The sequence below is a fragment of the Cupressus sempervirens genome, chromosome 9, assembly GCF_028749045.1.
Source record: "Cupressus sempervirens isolate cs-2001-9-10 chromosome 9, ASM2874904v1, whole genome shotgun sequence".
Taxonomy (NCBI): Eukaryota; Viridiplantae; Streptophyta; class Pinopsida; order Cupressales; family Cupressaceae; genus Cupressus; species Cupressus sempervirens.
The window spans coordinates 711,561,991-711,571,335 of record NC_143126.1 but is presented as its reverse complement, the minus strand read 5'-3'; positions in this window follow the sequence as shown (position 1 = coordinate 711,571,335).

Sequence of the window (9,345 nt, the reverse complement as noted above, 5' to 3'; positions counted from 1 at the left end):
GTACTGCGTGCAGGGGGCCGTACGGCCCTCTCAGACAAAAAAATTTGCCTCCCAGACCAACGGTGTCCAAAATGGACAAATTTTATATGGATTTTGACTGCAAATGGCCTTCCGAATCCAATGGAAGTGTCTGTTTGAGCCCAAAGTGCTCCAAAAAATTTGTCCGTACAGCCTCCCACTGCTTCGGAAAAAAAAAAAAAAAAAAAAGCAGCTTCTGAAATGCTTCAACAAACCACGAACAACGAGCATCAAGCTAGCTCTGATACCATGTTATATTAGGTGAAAAACTAATCTCCCAAGAACACCTGCATGCATAAACCTGTCACATGGATGAAGCAAAGAACAGAGGCAAGGAAAAATCAAGGAGGCCAAAAAGCCAGATCCATCTTATGGACATGCAAAGAGCAATATCTCATATAATCCAATAAGTGAATATTTAAAATACAAAGAGGTGAATCCTTATAAAGGAATCACGAAACCCGAAAAGGGAAACTAAAGCCTAAAAAAGCTAGGGTTGCACAATATAATTAATAAAATATTAATTATATGCACCTACAAGTTAGAACAAATAATTACTCTAACAATTTTATATTATTTTCCCTCTTCCACATCCTTGTGTATGTTTCTACTAGACATATGTGTAAGTAGATTAGGCACTTGGCTACACCAGATCTTTCTGATTGTGTCACTCGCTCTCTTTTGCAAGTGTACCATTATATGAGCTCAACAAGCATTAGCTCCAATTGTGCTAAGTTGGTAGTCTTCTCATGCCAAGGTCGAGTAGTTCTTCTTAACCGAAGAATCTCGAGGAGCTAACCACTCCATGGTTGGGCAGTAAAAGCGCTTGGACCACTCTTCTGTCTCATGATAGTAGATGGACAATGTTCTAATGGCTTAGAGACAAGACCACATGCAAATGAACACGAAGGTTTGATGGCATGTTATTTTTATATGTTTTATGTTATCACACGATTTATACCATATGATGTATTGATGTTATACTTTTGTTCGGTGAGCAAGTCGACATAGTTTGTGACATAAGATTGATGTGCTATTTGTGTATTTCAGTATCTTATGCTTTTGTAGTTTCGACATGTGGTCGACTTGTAATAGAAACAAACGACATTAGTTATGTCCAAAATTATGATTTTTTTACGACATGTTTCGTCTTTGTGACACGTTTGAATGTCGTTGTAATTAATTTTTCAACTTTAATGAAATGGGAATAAGTGCTTATGCAAATGTAGTTGACATTTGATTTTTTTTCAAATTTTAGTTTTCTGCAATTTATGGTTGTTTTGCGTATGTGGAAATGTTGGAGAATTTGGTTCTTATAGACATCCAAGAAAATGTAAACCCAAAATTATTTGATTACAAATGATAAGCCATCCATCATAAACAAATTACGGGAAACAAGACCACCTTCTTGGTTATATTTCAAGAGAAGAAAAAGGCTAGCCAATGACAAGTAGTTGAATTGTACCCATCTCAGCACTACTTCGGCTTGAGCTATGAATTTATTCTCATGAGAGACGGATTTGTATGAATCACTACTCATGATACATGGGTCAATCAGTTTGACTCAAAAACTACACAGTTAAATCATGATAGCAATATCACAATACTTTTGTATTTCCAACTGGATTACAAATGCATCATTCCCAATTCAAAAACATATTATAAATAAGTTGCAAAGAAGGATAAGAATTCAGATTACCACTAGGTTATGAATTATCTTTCCAGCAGAAGCTTTTTTACAACACCTGTGAACATTGCTTACCCACCATGTAATATATTCTAGACTACAATGTAGGGAATTAGAATAATAATGTAAACAGGAATCATAGCTTAAAATATAAGCTATTTGCAGCATTAAATGTGATTTTACAAAATATAAATGAAGTATTTACAAGGCCTCTTTCAATGCACATTCATTATGTGTGTTCAAATTTCAGTCTACAACAAAGGTAATCCACATATCTAATGACAAGAGAATCAAAAAATCAAAAAAATCGTAATGTGCAAGAACTGGTATCCATATCCCTGAGATGTGTGCCACATGTACCACGTGTACTCAATGGAGAGAATCACATGTACTAAGCTATTTACAGCATTAAATGTGATTTTACAAAATATAAATGAAGTATTTACAAGGCCTCTTTCAATGCACATTCATTATGTGTGTTCAAATTTCAGTCTACAACAAAGGTAATCCACATATCTAATGACAAGAGAATCAAAAAATTAAAAAAAAATCGTAATGCGCAAGAATTTGTATCCATATCCCTGAGATGCGTGCCACATGTACCACGTGTACTCAGTGGAGAGAATCACGTTACTCAATGGAGAGAATCATAGCTAAGGACCTTCTAATTATCATTTCAAGTTTTTGTTTGTATATCAACTTCTTTATCAAGCTTATTCAATATGTAATCACTAATCAATTTGAAACTTGCTAGAATTATTGTATGACATTTCTATTTGTTTACTTAATCTTCAAAGTTAATGTTTGATAGAAAACTTCATCACTTTTGTTCAAAAAACTTAATGTCCTTATAGTTTCAGATTTTATATGGAGCATTAAATTATATATTGAAAAAAATATTGACATAGCCAAAATACTCTGTCTCGTATAACATAAAATTATCCCCATTTCAACTACACAACCAAAAGACCTTGAGTTTGAGGGTGATGATTATCTGGAAAGCATTAGAGCGGAGGACCTTCAAATGGATAGAATCATGATGAAAATGTTGAAGAGTAGATGATAGATTTCTGATTTTAATCTTCTATTTATGTATCAACATCAAACTATCAATATTGAATGATAATCTAAATACAAAATATGTAGTGTGAATTTTGAACTTTTTAACTCTTCGAGAGGAGTATGTTTGACATTTTGATTGTTCAAGAGACTTTGGAGCTAGAGTCCCTGCCTATTGTTAACAAATACATGCTAAGATGATGCATTTTATATATATGTTTGAAGACTATAATTGTTAGTATTGTTTCAGAAATCATAGGGCAACCTACACTTTGCATATCTCTACATAGTTATCTAGTTGCTCATAGTAGAATTTAAGAACAATTGAACAAACAAAGATATTCTTAGATAATTGAATATAACAACCCAAATTTTTATCAATAATAAAATATAACTTGCAAAGGTAAAAACTATAAAATATAACTAGATAAATTTGAAATTAATTTAAATTTCTAATCCATCTTTTTTTAATCATGAATTAATAAATATAATTCAATTAATAAGCTAATCTAAACAACTAAAAAATCGATCCTGATTATAATCTTAGAAAATTAATCCATGCAAATTTAAAATTGATCCACTTTTGTAATTACTCTCCACTTATTATTATTTTAAATAGATAATAGAAAATGACTCGATCCTTTGCCTAATTGAAACCTAAAACCAACCACCACATGAAAACCACTCTATCGTAAAATTAAATCTCTCACCTTAGGTAGGGTTGGGTCAGACGGAACTGTCCTATTAAAAGGTAGTGATGTAACGGAGGTTGAGAATGCCCCTCATAAAAAGTGCAAAACGAGAAAGAAATAATTTGAGTACGATATTTCCCATAGAAGAAGTGGGCAATGGTTTCGTGGTCGGCAGTGGAAAGGCGGTGAGTGTAGCCCCCCTCCCAATGTCCCTGCTCTTCACACTCGCCTAATGATATGATATGATATGATAGATTTTAATGACGTCCACGAGACTAAAGTAGTCTATGGGACCCATGCAATCGCCCTCCCGAGTCAGGAGCCAAACTATTCAGTTGCAAAGTTTTGGTTAACTTGTCTCTTCTTCTCTGAATTTTGATAATCAACTCCGCTATTCTCTTCACTTGATCTTCCTCAAATAAATAGTTGAAGTCCTTGTTCTGCAGAATTTTTGTATAATCAGATCTGATGTCGTTGTAAGCCAAGCATTCCATGACAAAGTGTTGCTCTGTCTCCACTGTTCCCATATTGCAAAATAAACATGTTCTATCTGCCCACTCTTCCTTTGGAACTTGCCATCTACCAGTTTCACATCGCAGCTGATGTGAACTAGTTCTAATTTGTGCCATCAACATTTTTGCTTTCCAGTTAATAGGTGCCCTTATATAGGCTTTTTCATCATGACTAGAAGTGGGATTAAATTCTTTAATGTAATAAGATTTTTTCCTCCCTATGTGTCTTGTCCACAGAATATTGCGAAATTTTTCATTGACAAACTTTTTTATTTCTTTAATGTTATCCGGGCAAGCTTGGATGTTGATATCCCATTTTTGCATCCATTTGTCATTTTGTTTCATCCATGTGCTTTTCCGCCTCACAAGTTTTTCCTCTATTACCAACTTGGGCCAACGATATGTTTCTAGACCTTGGGTTTTCTTTAAATAGCTTAGCATTCGGGTCAATGCGATGGCTTCTAATGGAAAGGAACCCACCTCCGCCAAAAGGATTTCATACAGAACTGTGGTCTTGACTTTAAGATTGCATGTGATAAAGTGTTTTTGAATTCTTTCTACTTGCCGCCATTTCTGTTTAGACATACTACCGCCCCACACTTCACATCCGTATAGAATAACCGGAGTGACCAGCAAACCAAACAGAGTTTTCATGGTCGTCCAATCCCATAATTCTGCGTTCCTGCACTTGTTTTGTAAAGAGTATAACGCCTTCCAGCCCCCTTGGATTCTTTTCGATCTACAAGTATCCCAGTTGAATTTGTTATGAAAATCGATGCCCAAGTATTTGTACTCTTCCACAATCTCAAGGGGGCTATTTTCAAACAGGAACTTGTCTTGTATGTCCCTATTCTTCTTTAGTGAGAAGATCATAATTTTGGTTTTGCTAGTGTTAACTTGCATTCCTACATCATGGCAAAAAAATTCTAGTGCTTTCAAGTGCTCTTTCAAACCTTTAGCTGTTCTAGCAAGAATTATGAGATCATCTGCATATAAGAGCAATCTTATCACGAAGTGGGCCAGCTGCACCCCCTCACCATTGGTCTTGTTTATCCACTCTTCTAACTTGTCAATATAAAGCCCGAATAGTGTGGGAGAAAGCGGACACCCTTGCTTAACCCCGATGTTGCTATCAAAATCTTCTGATAACCCTTCTGTCATTCTGATTTTAGCTTTGACCTGCTCATATAATCTGTAAACCGCTGACGTAAGTTCTTTAGGGACATCCAGCTCTACCATTCTATCCCATAGTTTATTACGTGGCACTGTGTCGAAAGCTTTTTTAAAGTCCACGAAACAACAAAAAGCCTCGTTCCCCGGAGTGTCCCAAACTTTCTCTATCAAATGCCTGAGAGTGATGCCGTGATCTATAGTAGAGTGTTTTGGTCTAAAGCCTGCTTGCCCTTTTGCATGTTTGCCTTCTGTTTCAGCCCAGTTGCTGATTTTTTGTTCTACCAAACTACCAAATAACTTGCCAAATAGTGGATTGATCATGATGGTTCGGTAATTAGAAGGATTGTTTATATCTCCACTTTTGTGGAGTGGGATCACCACACTTGTAGTCCATTTTACAGGGAAACCCTCTCTATTGACACTGTTGAAAATCTTAGTGATGTGTGGTGTGAGGATTTCAGCACCCCATTTTAAGTATTCCGCTTGTAGCCCATCTATATCTTGCGCTTTACCAACAGCTAACCTTTTGATGCCTTGGATAATATCATTTTCACTGAATAACTCTCCTGTAGTCTCTGTTTCCATGATACTATGCTCTCTTAGATCACATTCGTAGAGAGTCTTGGCATATTCCAGCCATTTGGTTCCTGTTATGTTATTCACTATCTGAGTTTTTCTCTGCTGAAGCTCTTTCCAAAATTTTCTGGGGTTGTTTTTACCAAGATTAATCAACTCTATTCTTCTCTTGTTCACATACTCTTCTTTCTTCTTTTTAATCAGTTGATTATACTCTTTTCTACTTTCTTTGTTCATGTTCTTTTTCCAATTCTTTTTTGCCATTTTGCACTCCTCATCAAACCAAGGATTGGCCGGAAAAGTGTTCTTGGCTTCTTTTGTGGCCCTAGATCTTTTACACTCCTCCAATGCTTTAATGATAGTAAGAACAAGATTATCCTTGTCCATGAAATGTTGTTTTTCAGACTCTAGATGGCTTCCCGGAACCCTAGACAGCCGCAAAAGAGAGTCTTGAAAAGTATCATGGTTTTCTTGTGTCATTAAAACTTTGCCAGTCGGAATCATCTTCCTCTTCTGTAAAAGTTTTGGGACAATATGTTGATCTTTGAAGTGAGTAGTCACCCTTATCAAGATGGGGTTATGATCAGATTTTAACTCCATGGGGCAATCTTTTATGTCAAAGTTAATTATCTTTGCGACATAGTCTTGCGAGCATATAACATAATCAACAACACTTTGTCCATTGTGTCTTTTGCATGTGATGCCTCCTGATTTAGGCCACTTTTCCATACCATTGCATATAACCATGTTGTATAGGCAGCATAAGCCTAGTAATTCAGCACCAAAATGATTAATCTTTCCCATGCTATCCTGTGAAGATCTTTCCCATTTTTGTGTCCCTTCTTCTTCGAGCCAAACTGGATCTCTGCTTTCATTGTAACTCTCCTTAAGATTGAGAGTTTGGTTGTTTGCTGTTCTAGCATTGAAATCCCCTATTAACATTATTTCCCCTAAAGAGCTAAAGGCTGTTATGTCTTTTTTTAGCGCAACAAACGGATCTTCTCGATCCAACCTATGTTTTTTATATATTTTTGAGCCTTTTGGAGCGAAGTAACATATAGCCACCCTTGTAGAAATCTGATTCTCTGTTATTTTTATCCAAATATACTGCTTGTTTACATCTTCTTTCTCTAAGTTTACAAATCTGCTCCAAGTATCTTTTATTAGAACGGTGATGCCTCCATGCCCCTTACCATTATCTATCTTTTCATTCCACAGTGATACCTTCTTATATCCTTCAAAATCTGGAACTCTACATCCATCATGCTCATGAGTCTCGGTAAGCATAATGATGTCATTATCTTTAGCTATCGGCCCTAACCCAGGTCCTCTTCTCCAAGGATAACCTCTACAGTTCCAGCTAAATATAGTTAAATGTTCCTGGGTGGGCCCGAGTTCCTATTTATTGCGTGTGATTTTGTCGCTGATTTGGGCTTTGCCATCTTGTAACCACGCCCACTTGCCTTTTCCTCTTGCTGTTTTCACTTTTTCCCATTCCTTCCTCCTTTCTTCTTGCTGAGTTACGGTGAGATCATCATCAAGATATATGCGTGTGCCTCTAAGAAACTTCCTCTTGCTGAAAATGTTATTTTTATCTCCTATATTCTTCATTGTCACTCTAACATGTCTATCTTTGCCTCCTCTAATCCATTTTCCGATTCTTTGAGCTTGTATGGTTGTTCCATGCCAATCTAATTGGTCTTTAAAGAAGTCTTTAACTAAATCCGTTGTTTTCTCCTGTTCTCCATAGTCTCGTAGCCCTTTGACAACGATATTTGTTGCTTTCTCATTTCTTTCTTTTTCCTCTCTAATTTGTCTCCGAACTTGTTTTTCTATGTTGTCAATAGGAGTGTTTGCTGGCCCCTTTACTATGTTGGCCCATGATCTAACTTCTTCAATCTGTTCTCTAAGTTGATTCTCTTTTATTTCCATATTGGCCATGGCATCTTGTATATTTTTCATTTGCGAGTTTTTGTCTGCTTCTGTAGCCTCTCCTTCTCCCATAGCACTTGCTGCTGTCCTCTTTTCCCCTACTTCTTTCTTCAACAATATTAATTCATACTCTCCTTTTTCCATATTAAATTGCAATTTTTGAATTTGTTCTCTAAGTGACTTGACCTCCGCTGCCAGCTTCCAGTTATCTTCAGTAACTCTTTTCATTGTGATACTTTCTATTTGGTTCCTCTCCTCAACTGCCCACACCCTTTCCTTCATAACTACTAAATCATTCACAAAAATGTCTGGATACCACGTCATAGGTGTCCTTGTGGGGCTGTAATTATTCGGTAGCCCATCCTCCACCATGCCTATCACCTGAGAATTATCTGGCTTCCCTTTACCGTTAATATCTCTGATATTATCAAACTGCTCAATTGTTTTAGAGATTTCAGTCGGCCTCAGAGTTTGTTCTCCCTCCCTTGTGCTGTCTGGGGTTTGTGGAATCGGTTTCGGAAGTAAAGCTGCTAACTTCCCTCTTTTTGCATTTTTAAACTTTCGTATCTTTCTCCGCCTAATTATTCTTTTATATTGTTTGGCATTCACATAGATGTAGTTGCCTCCTGTGAGTGGTCCGCTGGTTTGTGATAAGCTCAAAGTGTTTGTGGGTAAATTACCATTTGTCCCTCCAAGATTGAATGAACTCGTGTGTCCGGCTGAGGGTTCTGGAATAATGAGGAAGCTCCCTTGATTCCACTTGATGATGCTGCTGTGCTTTAAACTATCTCCGTATGTCAGGACCAAGCCACTATTGCCAGAGATGTCGTGTTTCGTAGCTTCTTTCAAACTAGTTTGTTGTTCTGCTGTTACGGGTGCCCTGACTATCTGATTCTCTGCCACCCTGTTACTATCAGATCCTGTGTTATGTAAGGTGGACCCATCTAGTTCTGACTGTTCCTCTCTTATCATAGGTTGATCAGTCAATGATACTTTTACAAGTATCCTATCTGCAGATGTATCTGTGATTTCCCCGTTTGTTCCGTCCATGAGGACCATATCATTCCCACCGATGCCTTGTTTATATGTTTTTAATAGTGTTTTACTGTTGTAAACTTACCAATGCCAGGAGAAGAAACAAAGGGAGCCTGAACAGGTGCAAAATCATATGCAAGATAAAAGGAAAAGGCGTACCTGGGATCTGCCTGTCCGCCTATTGGAGGCACATATTGTTGTCTTCAAATGGAACCGAGCTGGAGCCCACTGAAAGAGAGGGACACCATATCAAGTAAAATCATCATCTGGAAGCCCGCCAATATCAAAGTCTTTAGTACTGGATGGTCCCACCGGTTGCTAAGACTACCGACCAAACCCTTAAATCTGCCCCTGCACTGATCCCGTGTCTTGTGGACCCCTCAATCAGAATGCTGGACCCCTCAAATTTGTATGTAGACCTTGTTACGTGGCAATTCCAATCCCCACAAAAATAAACAAATTACCAGTTTGGTTCACACCCGTTCTGTTCTGTTCCACGCTCACGAACCTGCAATGACGTGGAGTACCTCTTACCTCTTGCTCTGAACCTGCATGTGGATACGTACCTGGTAGATGCTCAACCTAAAACACTGGAAGATGAAGATATTTTTCTTTAATTTCGAAGAAGTCAGTACTCGCGTTGAACAGGCGCGAGATGAAA